The sequence below is a fragment of the Myotis myotis genome, unplaced genomic scaffold, assembly GCF_014108235.1.
Source record: "Myotis myotis isolate mMyoMyo1 unplaced genomic scaffold, mMyoMyo1.p scaffold_m19_p_17, whole genome shotgun sequence".
Taxonomy (NCBI): Eukaryota; Metazoa; Chordata; class Mammalia; order Chiroptera; family Vespertilionidae; genus Myotis; species Myotis myotis.
In genome coordinates, this window is record NW_023416321.1 from 37,099,962 (window position 1) to 37,114,636 (window position 14,675).

At 44.5% G+C, this 14,675-nt stretch overlaps 1 pseudogene; it reads left to right on the top strand.

Moving 5' to 3' along the window:
- The first annotated feature begins 1,574 nt into the window (after nt 1-1,574).
- LOC118671517 lies at nt 1,575-8,662 on the top strand (annotated as a pseudogene).
- The last annotated feature ends 6,013 nt before the right edge of the window (nt 8,663-14,675 follow it).

Below are 14,675 nucleotides of genomic sequence, written 5' to 3' on the forward strand. Positions count from 1 at the left end.
TTAAAGCTCCAGGATGAGTGCTTAACCCCTGACAGAGGCAGTTCCCTGTCCCCCAGCAGAGACATCTCTGACGTGTGTTCTCCGCTGTCTCCTGGAGATCCCTAGTACATCGAACCTCAGTTGCCCCACAATGCAGGTTTCATTGGTTTCTCCCTTCCCTTCCCACTTCTCTCTCCTAATGGTGCTTCCAGGCAACCAATTCCTGAATAAGCCACCTGCTCTCTAATTTAGTGTCAGGGTCGGCTTCTGGGGAAAACCACCTGGGCAGAGGAGGAAGTGGTTTGTGAACAGTGAGGAGCTGAGCACATGTCAGGGACTGTGCCCTTGGGAAGGAACTCAAGTTCATATCTTAGTCAGATTCCAAGTCAAATTACTGTTACATCCTCTTCCCTTCAGAATATTTTGAGTGACTCTGACCTTTCTCCTTAGGTGAATGTTTGTGATGATACAAGCGACCCACCTGGGATCCTGAAGCCCAGTTTATCTTGGGAAACCTGCTGGACCTCCAAAGTAGGTGGGGCCAATTTTCACCCTTTGCTTGGTGAGAAAAGGATGTCAGGTGCCCACCCCACCTCTGGAATCATGATCTAAAGATCTACTCTTATTGTCTCTTGTGAAAACATTTCTGGCAAAGTGAAGATCTTCCGTATGGCCACTCTAAGTCATGGTTATGGCCCACCCCACTCTGAATCCTGTGATTGCCTGAGGTCTTAGGTCTTTTGGTGCGATGTTCTCCAAAATATCCTGGTTTTAATGGATCTGCTTGCATTCCACATATCTAAATCCTCTTGATTTAGTAAAACTTTCAAAATTCTCCCCTACCACCAATAATTCTAACAAGTTACTTTTTAATATTATGCTTTGGACCAAGGGTTGGCAAACTATGGCCAAATCTTGATGACCAACCTGTGTCTTAAGAATGTTTGAAAAATTCAAAGAAGAAGACTATTTCATGACATGAAAATTATATAAAATTCAAGATCTGCAAAGAAGTATATACATCCAGGTACATGAAACTCATAGGTTCCAATACAGATTCAACTGTAAAAGGACATCACTTATCACATTGTAATAAAATTGTCAAAAATGAAAGACAAAGAGAATACGTAAGCAAATGACTGATCACATACAAGGGGACTCCCACAAAACTATGAGCAATTTTTTTCAGCAGAAACTTCACAGTTCAGGAGGCACTACATGACATATTCAAAGCGCTGAAAGAAAAATAGTCTAGAATAATTTATTCAGCAAAGGTTCAGAAATGAAAGAGCTATAGAGGTATTCTCAGGTAAACAAAAGCTGAGTAGTTCAACACCACTAGAGTGGACTCACAACAAATGCAAAAAGGCATTCTCTAAGCTGAAATAAAGAATGCTAATTGGAAACATGAAAACAGGTGAAAGTATACATCTCATTGGCAAAGGTAAATATATAGTCAAATTCAGAATATGCTGTATGGTAATGATGGTGTGTAAATAACTCTAGTAGAATGGTTAAAAGACAAAAGTCTTGGCCAATGCTGTGGGGCTGGGGTAGTCAGGCTGGAGCAAATCCTGGGGCTGGTGAAGGGGGGCATGGAGGCACTAGCACAGCACAGTAATGTTGATCTTAGAAACTCTTCAGGGTATGCAGTGGGTTATTGGATGCTGATCAGGCACCTGACTTTAGCATTGTAACAGCTTCAGAGACCATGTGAGAATGTGAGTGGATTGGCCCTATCACTTTAGACATTTCAGAGTTTATATGTTCCTTTCGTACAAGTGATTTCCCAGATTACAGTTCTCTGCTGAGATTTGAGAATTTGGGGAATACCTGGGGCTTTGTAACTTCAGAGGTGCAATCAGCTAAAACATTCACCTTTTGAGGAATTGGATTTTGCCAGTTATCGCTCCTAAATGGGTGCCAAAGAAGGGCTCTGAAAGATGACAGAAGTTATTGTTATAGCCAACGAGGCTAAATTGTCCAGAAGGACCAGGGACTTGACATCAAGAAGAATCAGTGTATGTGGCTACTGAATGACTCCAAGATGTGGTGGCGGGTGAGGACGTGGCCAACAAGACAGGCCACGGTGCTGTTCAACTATGTGGAGAGGAAGAACGGTCTGAAGAGGGGCTCCCTCATGAAGAACCTGAAGGACACACTAGGCCTCAGCAATACCAAGAGGATGACTAGCATGTGGGATTGTCCCTAATACCCAGCACCAATGCTAAGTACCCTGACAACGGGGGGAGGTGGTGCCAACCTCATCCAGGACCTCAATATCCTGGACTTTGAAAATGTCCTACATGATGGAGGGGCAGATGAACTAATCCTGGTAAAGGAGTCTGGTGTCACTGTCATGGAGGAGTGCAGCAATGGCTGGGGGTGTGGCAGCTACAACTGGCCTTTGGGCTTGTTCCCCTAAAACTACTTTATGAGGAGGTGGACAAGCTGGCCACTGAGTCCCCCAACTTCCTCAGCCTTCTGCAGGGCTCATCCCCAAGCAAAGGCCAGGGCACTGCATCCTGCATGTGGTCCATAAATTGTACCCTTTCAGCTTGGTCACCGAGAAACTCAACTTCCAGAAGAGAGAGACCATGAAGGCAATTGAGAAGCCCAAGAACTACCAGGAGAGGGGGAAAATGCAAAAATGCCTGGGGGCAGGCAGGCCTTGTCCCCACCCCCCAAAAAACTACGTTGTGGTCCTCAGCCATGGGCCTGCCCTGTCCACGTCAAATGCCCCATATATCACATACCTGAGGTAAGGGCAGTGGGTGCTTTGCAGGTAGTATGGAAATAACACGCCACCAGGGCACGTGTGCTCTCGATAGGGATGCCGCAGGGCGACTACCTTATTGGGGACAGCAAATCCAAACCCAGTGACTTGTCATGTGTCTCTCAAAGCATCAGAGAGGAATGAACATTTCAAGGTGCAGTTTGTGAAGAATACTGTATTTTTCCGTGTATAAGACACCCCCATGTATAAGACAGCCCCCACATTTCTAACCCCAAATTAAGAAATCAATATTTTAGACAAAAAACAGAACACATTTTTATTTAGTAACTAGAGACCCGGTGCACAAAAATTTGTGCACTCGGGGGGGAGGGGGGGCGGGGTGTCCCTCAGCCCGGCCTGTGCCCTCTCGCAGTCTGGGACCCCTCAGGAGATAACGCCCTGCTGGCTTAGGCCTGCTCCCTGGTGGCAGACGGCAATCCCTAGGTGCAGCCCCTGGTCGGGCTCAGAGCAGGGCTGATTGGGGGGTTGGGACACTGCCCCCTGTCACACTCAAGGCAGGGTCGATAGGGAGGTTGCAGCGCCACCCCCTGTCTCGTAAAGAGCAGGGCCAATCCAGGGGTTGGGGCGCTGCCCCCTGTCATGCACAGAGCAGGGCCCATCAGGGGGTTGAGGAACTCCCCCCTGTCACTCACAGAGTAGGGCTGATAGGGGAGTTGGGGCACCGCCCCCTGTCACACTCAGGGCAGGGCCAATGGGGAGGTTATGGCTCTACCCCATCACACACAGAGCAGGGCCCCTGAGGGGGGGCAGGGTTGGGGCGCCGCCCTCTATCACCCACAGAGCAGGGCCAATCAGGTGGTTGGGGTGCTGCCACTCTTACACTCAGGGCAGGGCTGATGGGGAGGTTATGGCTCTACCTCATCACACACACAGCAGGGCCCGTGGCGGGGGTGGGGGGGCGGTTGGGGCGCCGCATCCTGTCACACACAGAGCAGGGCTGATCAGGGGGTTGAGGCGCCGCACCCTGTCACACAGAGCCGCAGGGCGATCAGGGGGTTGGGGAACTCCCCCTATCAGGCACAGAGCAGGGCTGATCAGGGGGTTGGGGTGCCTTCCCCTGTCATGAACAGAGCAGGGCGGATAGGGATGTTGTGGCCCCGCCTCCTGTCACACACAGAGCCACAGGGTGATCAGGGGGTTTGGGCGCTGCCCCCTGTCACGCTGATCCGGGTGCCGGGCGGCCTCTCGGCTCCGTTGATCCCGGTGCTGGGAGGCATATTCCCCTTTTACTATATAGGATAGAGGCCTGGTGCATGGGTGAGGCTGGCTGGTTTGCCTTGAAGGGTGTCCTGGATCAGGGTGGGGGTCCTCACTGGGGTGCCTGGCCAGCCTGGGTGAGGGGATTATGGCTGTTTGCAGCTGGTCACACACCCTTCAGGGTGGGGGTCCCCACTGGGGTGCCTGGCCAGTCTGGGTGAGGGGCTGAGGGCTGTTTTCAGGCCGACTGAAGCTCCCAACTGCTCCTTTTTTTCTTTTTCTTTTTTTTATTCTGGGCCAGCTTTAGCTCTGGCTCCAGCTCTGAGGCTTCTGCTGCTGAAAGAAGGTATCTGGTTTGTTTTGGTTCTATAATCGAAACACTGTATAACTCCAGCTCTGAGAACCCGGGCTCGCTGAAAGCAGGTTTCTGGGGTTTTGTTTAGCTTCTATATTTGTTACAATGTTTCTTAAACTGCAGGCTCAGAGGCCGGCAAAGCAGGCGGGAACGTTGGTTTCCCCCGTCACAGAAGCAAGCAAGCCTCATGTTAGTTTTAAGCTGCCTGGCTGCCTGCCGCCATCTTGGCTGGCAGTTAATTTGCATATCTCGCTGATTAGCCAATGGGAAGGGTAGCGGTCGTACGCCAATTACCATGTTTCTCTTTTATTAGATAGGATTACTGCAGGTAATGTTTACATACCAGTACTATGATATTATGTAGCATATCATTTTATTTAGCCTCTGTTGCATCACTGCTCTCTTCTTCATCACCATGAGTTCCAGACATATCAATTTCTTCAACTTCTTTGTATCACTGCTGTCTTCTGAGTCACTGTTTATACATGTGAGATCATTTTCATAAACTTGAGAAGGTGCCAACCCATGCATGTGCCCTTGACTGGCATTTTCTGAGCTAACTTTGTTCGTGTTCTCATGACCAACCCTTCACTCCTCATGAAATTGAAGTACAATTTTGCTTTTCCTGTAAAATCGACAATATTCATTTCACTTGCAAACATTCTTCCCTGACATTGAGTAAGCAGAGTTGACACACATATGCCACTCTGGTGGTGCTCCATAGTCCCAGTCTTAAGTCTCTGCTCCCATTTTTGCTGCTTTTCCTCTTTTTTTTTTTGCTAATATATATTTTTTACATTAAATCTTTATTGTTCAGATTATTACTGTTGTTCCTCTTTTCCCCCCCATAGCTCCCCTCCACCCGGTTCCCACCCCACCATCTGTCCTTAGCCTCCTCCCCCACTGTCCTCATCCATAGGTGTACGATTTTTGTCCAGTCTCTTCCCGCATCCCCCACATCCCTTCCCCCACCCCAAGAATAGTCAGTCCACACCCTTTCTATGCCCCTGATTCTATTATAATCAACAGTTTATTATGTTCACCAGATTATCTATTCACTTGATTTTTAGATTCACTTGTTGATAGATGTGTATTTGTTGCTCATAATTTGTATCTGTACCTTTTTCGTCTTCTTCCTCTTCTTAAAGGATACCTTTCAGCATTTCATTTAATACTGATTTGGTGGTGATGAACTCCTTTAGCTTTTTCTTATCTGTGAAGCTCTTTATCTGACCTTCAATTCTGAATGATAGCTTTGCTGGGTAAAGTAATCTTGGTTGTAGGTTCTTGCTATTCATCACTTTGAATATTTCTTATCACTCCCTTCTGGCCTGCAAAGTTTCTTTTGAGAAATCAGCTGACAGTTGTATGGGTACTCCCTTGTAGGTAACTGACATTTTTTCTCTTGCTGCTTTTAAGATTCTCTCTTTGTCTTTTGCTCTTGGCATTTTAATTATGATGTGTCTTGGTGTGGTCCTCTTTGGATTCCTTTTGTTTGGGGTTCTCTGCACTTCCTGGACTTGTAAGTCTATTTCTTTCACCAGGTAGGGGAAGTTTTCTGTCATTATTTCTTCAAATAGGTTTTCAATATCTTGCTCTCTCTCTTCTTCTGGCACCCCTATAATTTGGATGTTGGTACACTTGAAGTTGTCCCAGAGACTTCCTACACTATCTTCATATTTTTGGATTCTTTTTTCCTTGTGCTTTTCTGGTTGGGTGTGTTTTGCTTCTTCGCATTTCAGATCTTTGACTTGATTCTTGCGATCCTCTAGTCTGCTGTTGGAAATCTGTATAATGTTCTTTATTTCAGTCAGTGTATGCTTAATTTCTAGTTGGTCCTTTTTCACAACCTCGAGGGTCTCACTAGACTTATTGAGGATCTCATTAAATTTATTGGCAGTCTCACTAGATTTCTTGAGTGTCTCACTAAGTTTTTCCGCGGTTTCTAGAAAATTCTTGAAAAACCTTAAAAGTGTGGTTTTGAACTCTATACAGTGGGGCCTTGACTTATGAGTTTAATTCATTCCGAGACCAAGCTCGTTAAGGAGCTCGTTAACTCAAATTAATCTATCAACTCAATGCAAAAATTTGGCAGAGAGACAGCTGGTATCTCAAAAAACTCGTTAGTCGGGACACTCATAAGTCAAGGCCCCACTGTATCCAGTAGTTTGATTTCCTCCATTTCTGTCATTTTTGACCTGTTTCTTTGTCTCTGCATTTTTTTATGCTTCCCTGTTGATAAAGGGGCTTTCTGTGCTAGGTGTCCTATAGGGCCTGGTGGCTCCGCCTCCCCAATTACCTGAGGTGGACACTCTTGGTGCATCTCCTTGTGGTCTTTGTGCACAGTCTTGTTGTAGTTAAGCCTTGATTGTTGTAGGTACCACTGGGAGGAATTGACCTCCGGGCCAATTGGCTGTGAGAATCAGCTGTGTCTATAGTGGGAGAACTTCTGTGCTGGAGACACCCTTCTGGGGCAAGACTTGCTTCAGTGGGGCTTTGGTGCTCACTGAGTCTGCCCCCTGAGTGTGTCCCTTATGGATCTGAGGAGTTGTAATCTGGATGGTCCCACTCTGACCACTGGGTACACTGGCTCTTGGATCTCTAAGGAGGTGCTAATTTGGCCTCTGCCTGAAGCTACTCAGCAGGAGCTCAGCTGTGAAGGAATGCAAGCTGCTGTGGGGCCTTGGGCCAGCTGCAGTTGGTTAGGTAATTTTCAGATTGCAAAGGGCCAGGCCTTTCATATGCAAAAGCCTGTGCACAGCTTGGGTGGGGCAGGGTCCCAGGGGATCAACAGGGCGGAGCAAGCAGCTATGGCTGCTCCTCAGTCCTGCCCTAAGAGGCCCCACTTCTCAGTGTTCAGGTAATCGCTGCAAGCACCTCTGAGAGAAAGCTGCCCTCGAGGTCCAACCGATGCCAGACAGTCTAGCCCAGGAGTGGGCAAACTTTTTGACTTGAGGGCTATAATGGGTTCTTAAACTGGACTCAGATGAAGGAGCTGCGGCCGTGTTTCCCAATGTTGCCATGTTAACACTGCTGCTGGTGAAGGAGCCGGAGGGGAGAGCAAGAGAACCCTCTGCTCTTTCAGCTCCCCAGGCTGGATAGAACAGCCGAACAGGCGGGATCTGGCCTGCGGGCCGTAGTTTGCCCATGGCTGGTCTAGCCTCTCCCTGTATGAGTCTGGGTCCCCAGAGACTTGCCCAGAACTGGAGTTCAGAGGAGTCAGGAGCTTGAGACTCGCTCCCAATTGAAAAAGACAACTGTGTCCTCAGCCGCCAGCCCTTTCCGCGTGCACCTCTGTACCTATGCACTTTACTTCCACACTGCACCTCCTCTGAGTCTCAGTATGCTTTTCTCTTTCTTTCTAGTTGTAGAATTTCCACTCAGCCAGTCCTCCTGTGGTTCTGAATGATGTCTGTTTTATCTTTTAGTTGTATTTTTGAAGTGGTTGTGTGAGGCAGCAATTTCCAGTGTTTACCTATGCCGCCATCTTGGTTTCCCTGCTGCTTTTCCTCTTAAGGCCTTCTTCTTTTTTGGCATCTTAAGGAGTTGTTCTTCCTGTTTTGTCCACTGTCTGATCATACACTAAGTGAGAGGAGGTCCAAATTGTCTCTCTGTAGCTCTACTTCCATGCTCTTTTGCACAGCTGATTACATTCAGTTTGAATTTTGTGGAGTAAGACAATCACTTACCAATATTTATCCTTTTATTTTTTGACATCTTTATGGGCTCAGAACGCTCCAGTCCCTATGGCATCTGCAATCTCCACCTCCACCTCCAATTATGGCAGCAGCTGACGTCAGTAACAATAAGGCTCGTGATTGGAGGAAGCCTGTTTGACAAGGTATGGGCAGCTATGCACCCACGCAGCTCCCTCCTTGGCTGACTTCTGTGTATAAGATGCCCATCGATTTTCAGTCTAACAATCTTATTTTATTTTAAAAATAATTTTTACATATTTTTGTTGATTTCAGAGAGGAAGGGAGTGGGAGAGAGAGATAGAAACACCAATGATGAAAGAATCATTGATTGGCTGCCTTCTGCACACCCCACACTGGGGATTGAACCCACAACCCACGCATGTGCCCTTGACTGGAATAGAACCCGGGACCCTTCAGCTGCAGGCCGACACTTTATCCACTGAGCCAAACTGGCTAGGTCCAGTCTAATGATTTTAGAAAAAAAAATAGCATCTTATACATGGAAAAATACAGTATCTACTGCATCAGCCAGAGGAGGTTTCCCACCAGAGACAGGTGGTGGAACACTACAGAAAGGCCCCCATCCTCACCAGCAAGCATGGGGAGAAGCTGTACCTCATCAGAGCGCTTCAGTGATGTCCTCCCAGAGCCCTGCCACCTCCAGGCCTTCGTGCCACACTTACAACCCCAGAGCTGAGTGGGTGGCTCCAAAAAGACATGGTGGGTCACTGGCTTCCCTGTGGTCCCATCTGTTCAGTGGCTCTTCCCCTACTGACTTCCTTTGCCTGGTTGATGTTTCTATCCAGGACCTTTGTTTCCAGCTGCCTCTCCTGTGGCATCCCAGGTCCTCATTCTAGGGTTCAATATCACCCCTCCCCACTGTGGCCTGTTTTAGAGAACAAAAGATGAAAGAGGGCAAGTTTGTCCAGTTTATTATTCTCAATTAGAAACAGCCATAGACTGTTCAAACTGTTATGTTGTCAGCACCCCTCAGTAAAGACAGTGGGCCCAGTGGGGATGCATTGAAGCTGCCCTTGGTGAAGTGACCTAGGTGCCCTCCAAGTTGAAGGTCTCTGGTCCCAGTAGCCTTTGTTGGGGTCCTTTGCCCATACTTGGCTCTGTGACTGTCTAGGGAGTGAACAAGTTTGCTGGTAGCAATACGGGAGCCAACAGTGAGACAATAGTGAGGAAGTTGTTCAATGCCTTTGGGGTTGTGTTTGCAATAAAGAAAGAATTTCCTTGAAGTTCAACCTGGAAGACGGACAGCTGACTTGGAAAGACAGATGTTTTGGTACTTTACCCTCAAATACACTGTCTGCCTATGCTTTTTCCTCTTGTCCCCCCACACCCCAGTTTGTTTAAATTTCACAATTATCTATGTAATTCTCAAAGTAATATATATCTGTGCTCATTTGTGGACACTAATACAATGATTAAGGAAAACACCTGATCTTGGGGAAGGGTAACATACACCCACACACCATATAAAGGGTGTCCCAAAATTCACGCAAGAAGTAATTTTGATAGAAAACACAGGTTTATAAGTAAAAATGCTGGGGTCCAGCCCCAGCGGGTCCAGGGGTCCCCAAAGGCGTAGACGGAGTCAGCGAAGAAGGAATGACACGGAGACAGTGTTCAGTTGATCAGCAGCCTAGCCAGGATCTCCAGCCAGGATCTCCAGCCAAGTTCTGGTCTGGATCTCCAGGGAAGTTCTGCTGTTTATTGTCTTGTTACATCCGTATTTATCCCAGTTGATTTTAATCCTGTCAATTTCTATTACAAAGGTTAGGGCATTTCTTATCTCCATTCCAGGGAGTAAAGATTATGTAGCTTAAGCATGATTGTTTGTAGTGATTAACTGCCCGCCTGGCACTTAGTTAAGGAGTTTCATCCCCTCCCTGACTTCAGGGAAAAATTCCTACCTGGGGAAACAACCTTTCTAGGAGAGGCATCCCCTCCCTGACTTCAGGGAAAAATTCCTACCTGGGGAAACAACCTTTCTCAGAGAGGTGACCTTGGTTAAAACACACAGTGCTAAGGGGAGCAAACATATTAAGAACAGTATGCTATATACGCCAGGTCCCTTGAAACATATGCTGTGCAGATGTTTCTTTCCTGCAGTGACTGTGTCAAGCAGCAAGGATGGACCGGCTTCCGGCATAAAAATTGTAAATTTTTTATTGATTCTTAAAGTATACAGTATAGGGTTATGTATGGAATAGCACATTGGGTAAATGGCCTCCACGGTTTTGGTGGCACATATGCAAAGCCATGGTCTTCATTGTCCCTGCTCCTAGGATATAAGTGGTACTTGGTAATGCTTATCAAATTGAAGGGATTGAGAGGGAGAGAAGATGGCTGCCAAAGGGAAGGCAGACTGCAAGATAGTGTGAGAGTGAGAGAACAAAAGGAGAGTGTGTGGCCATACCGAGAGTGTAAATTTGTGGGTGAGCGATAGCTATACTTCAGGGGAAAGTTGGAGACTGCCAGATCGGGCTCCCCTAATGGGGCAGCCTCCACTGCTGTTGAAATCTCTCCCAGAGCAGCTGGCTCAGCTGTGGAGATCGTGCCATCTTCAGTGGCTGATATCGGAAGCATATACATCCAGAAACCCTGCAACCACGGCACCCAGGGTCCAGCTACAAACCTGGGAACACCGGATCTCAAGCAGCGCAAATACTTGGACTCAGACGAGCCCTGCTCCTCCTCACAAAAAGCAGAGAGAGACCTACATAACCAAACATCTGGATAAGAGAGATCATGGGGAGACAAAGAAACAGCCTGCATTTGAAAGAAAAACAGGCATCACCAGAAAAGGAAGTAAACAAATGGAGGCAATGGAGGCAAGCAACCTGTCAGAGAAAGAATTCAGAGAAATGGTCATAAGGTGGATGAAAAGAATGGAAGACAAATTCAACAATATGTGTAAGAACCAAGAAGAAATGAAAAATGACATCACTGCTATAAAGAACTCAATAGAAAGCATCAACAGTAGACTAGAAGAAGCAGAGGACCGCATCAGTGAGCTAGAAGACAAGTTGGGAAAAAATACCCAAGCAGAGCACCTTCTAGAAAAAAGAATTAAAAAGCAGGAGAGCCTAAGAGAACTTTGGGACAACACGAAATGAAACAACATCCACATAATAGGGGTGCCAGAAGGAGAGGAAACTGAGCAAGGAATAGAAAACCTTTTGAAGAAATAATGACAGAAACTTCCCTGATATAGGGAAGAAAAAACTCACACAAATCCAAGAAGCTCACAGAGTCCCAAACAAAATGAACCCCAAAAGACCGACACAAAGGCACATTATAATTAAATTGGCAAACACCAAAGACAAAGCAAGAATCTTAAAAGCGGCCAGAGAGAGACAGAAAATTACCTAAAAGGATCCCCGATCAGACTAGTGACTGATTTCTCAACAGAAACACATCAGGCAAGAAGGCAATGGTATAAAATATACAAAGTCCTGCAAAGGAAGGGTCTGAATCCAAGAATACTGTACCTAGCAAGACTATCAATCAAAATGGAGGGTGAAATCAGGAGCTTCACAGACAAAAAAGTACTATGGTAATTTATTACCACCAAACCAGCAATGCAAATGCTAAAGGGTCTACTGTAAAAAGAAAAAATAGGAAACGAAGAAGGAACACAGGGATAAAGAATAAAAATGGCGACCAACAAGTATCTATCAATAATTACTTTAAATGTAAATGGATTAAATGCCCCAATCAAAAAACATACGGTAACTGAGTGGATAAGAAAACATGACCCATATATCTGCTGCCTACAGGAAACCCACCTCAGAAAAAAAGACACACACAGACTGATGGTGAAAGGTTGGAAAAGGTTCTTCAGGCGAATAGAAAAGAAAAAAAAGCTGGGGTAACAATACTTATATCTGACAAATTAGATCTCAAAGTGAAGGACATAAAAGATAAGGAAGGCCACTTCATAATACTAAAGGGAGCAATCCAACATGAAGAAATAACTATGGTAAACATATACACACCCAATATAGGAGCACACAAATACCTAAAAAAAAAACTTCTGGAGGAGATCAAGGGAGATATTGACAGCAATACAGTCATAGGAGGGGACTTTAATATCCCACTATCACCAAATCCTCTAAACAAAAAAAATCTGCAAAGAAACATCAATCCTAAATGACACATTAGATCAGATGGAATTAATAGACATTTTCAGAACATTTCACCCCAAATTCACAGAATATACATTCTTCTTAAGTGCACATGGGTCATTTTCAAAGAGAGACCATATATTGGGTCACAGGCAAAGTGGCTTAAAATTCAAGAAGATAGAAATCATATCAAGCATCTTCTCAGATCACAATGGCATAAAACTAGAAATCAACTACAATAAAAACAATCCAAACAAATCAAACACACGGAGACTAAATAGCACGCTATTAAACAATGACTGGGTCACCAGAGAGATCAAAGAAGAAATAAAAATATCATGGCAACAAACGACAATGAAAACACAACAATCCAAAACCTATGGGACACAGTGAAAGCAGTCTTGAGGGGGAAGTTCATAGCTCTACAAGCCAACTGCAAAAAACAAGAAACAATGATAATAAATTACCTAACCCTACAACCCAAAGAGTTAGAAAGAGAGCAACAAGAAAAGCCTAGAGTAAGCAGAAGGAAGGAAATAATAAAGATCAGAGCGGAGATAAACGACATAGAGACCAAAAAAGAAAAACAATACAAAAGATCAAGAAAAACCAAGAGCTGGTTCTTTGAAAGGATAAACAAGATTGATGAACCTCTAGCCAGGCTCACCAAGAAGCAAAGAGAGAGGACCCAAATAAACAAAATCAGATATGAAAGAGCAGAAATAACAACAGACCCCACGAAATACAAAGGAGTGTTAAAAAATACTATGAACAACTCTACTCCAGCAAACAAGACAACCTGGAGGAAATGGACATATTCCTAGAAAAATACAACTTTCCAAAACTCAATCAGGAAGAATCTACAAATCTCAATAGGCCAATAACTATGGAAGAAATTGAAGCAGTAATCAAAAAGCTTCCAGCAAACAAAACCCCGGGGCCAGATGGCTTCACAGGGGAGTTTTACCAAACATTCAAGGAAGAACTAAAACCTATTCTCCTCAGACTATTCCAAAAAATTCAAGAGGAAGGAAAACTTCCAAGCTCATCCTATGAAGCCAGCATCACCCCAATACCAAAACCAGATAAAGACAACACAATGAAAGAGAATTACAGGCCAATATCCCTCATGAACATAGATGCCAAAATCCTCAACAAAATCCTAGCAAATCGGATCCAGCAGTACATCAGAAAGATCATACACCATGACCAAGTAGGATTTATCCAAGGGATGCAAGGATGGTACAATATCCGCAAATCAGTAAACGTAATACATCACATAAATAAATTGATAGATAAAAACCACATTGTCATATCAATTGATGCAGAAAAAAGCATTTGACAAAATCCAACACCTATTTTTGATAAAAACTCTCAGCAAAGTTGGAATAAAAAGATCATACCTCAACATAATAAAAGCCATATATGACAGGCCCACAGCCAACATCATACTCAATGGGAAAAAACTAAAACCATTTCCCCAAAGAACAGGGACAAGACAGATGCCCACTCTCACAACTCCTGTTCAACATAGTACTGGAGGTATTAGCCATTGTGATTAGACAAGAAGAAATAAAAGGCATCCAAATTGGAAATGAAGAAGTAAAACTGTCCTTATTCGCGGATGACATGATATTGTACATAAAAAACCCTAAAGACTCCATCAAAAAACTATTAGACTTAATAAATGAATTCGGAAATGTAGCAGGATACAAAATTACCTCCAAGAAATCCATGGCATTTCTATACACAAATAATGAACTTACAGAAAGAGAGTGTTAAATGTACTCACATTTACCATTTCACCAAAAAAATTAAGTTACCTAGGAATAAACTTAACTAAAGAGGTAAAAGACCTCTATTCAGAAAACTATGGGACGTTGAAAAAAGAGATAGAGGAAGACATAAACAGATGGAAGAACATACCATGTTCATGGATTGGTAGAATCAACATCATTAAAATGCCCATACTACCCAAAGCAATCTATAAATTCAATGCAATACCCATTAAAATACCAATGGCATACTTCACAGACCTAGAACGAACTCTCCAAAAATTCATCTGGAATAATAAAAGACCCCGAATAGCTGTAGCGATCCTGAGAAAGAAGAACAAAGTAGGTGGGATCTCAATACCAGATATCAAGCTGTATTACAAAGCCATTGTTCTCAAAACTGCCTGGTACTGGCACAAGAACAGACATATAGATCAATGGAATAGAATAGAGAACTCAGAAATTGACCCGAACCAATATGCTCAATTAATATTTGACAAAGGAGGCAAGAACATGCAATGGAGTCAAGACAGCTTCTTCAATAAATGGTGCTGGGAAAATGGGTCAGACACATGCAAAAAAATGAAACTAGACCACCAACTTACATCATACACAAAAATAAACTCAAAATGGATAAAGGACTTAAATGTACGACGAGAAACCATAAAAATACTAGAGGAATCCAAAGGGAACAAAATCTCAGACATATGCTGAAGCAATTTCTTCACTGATACA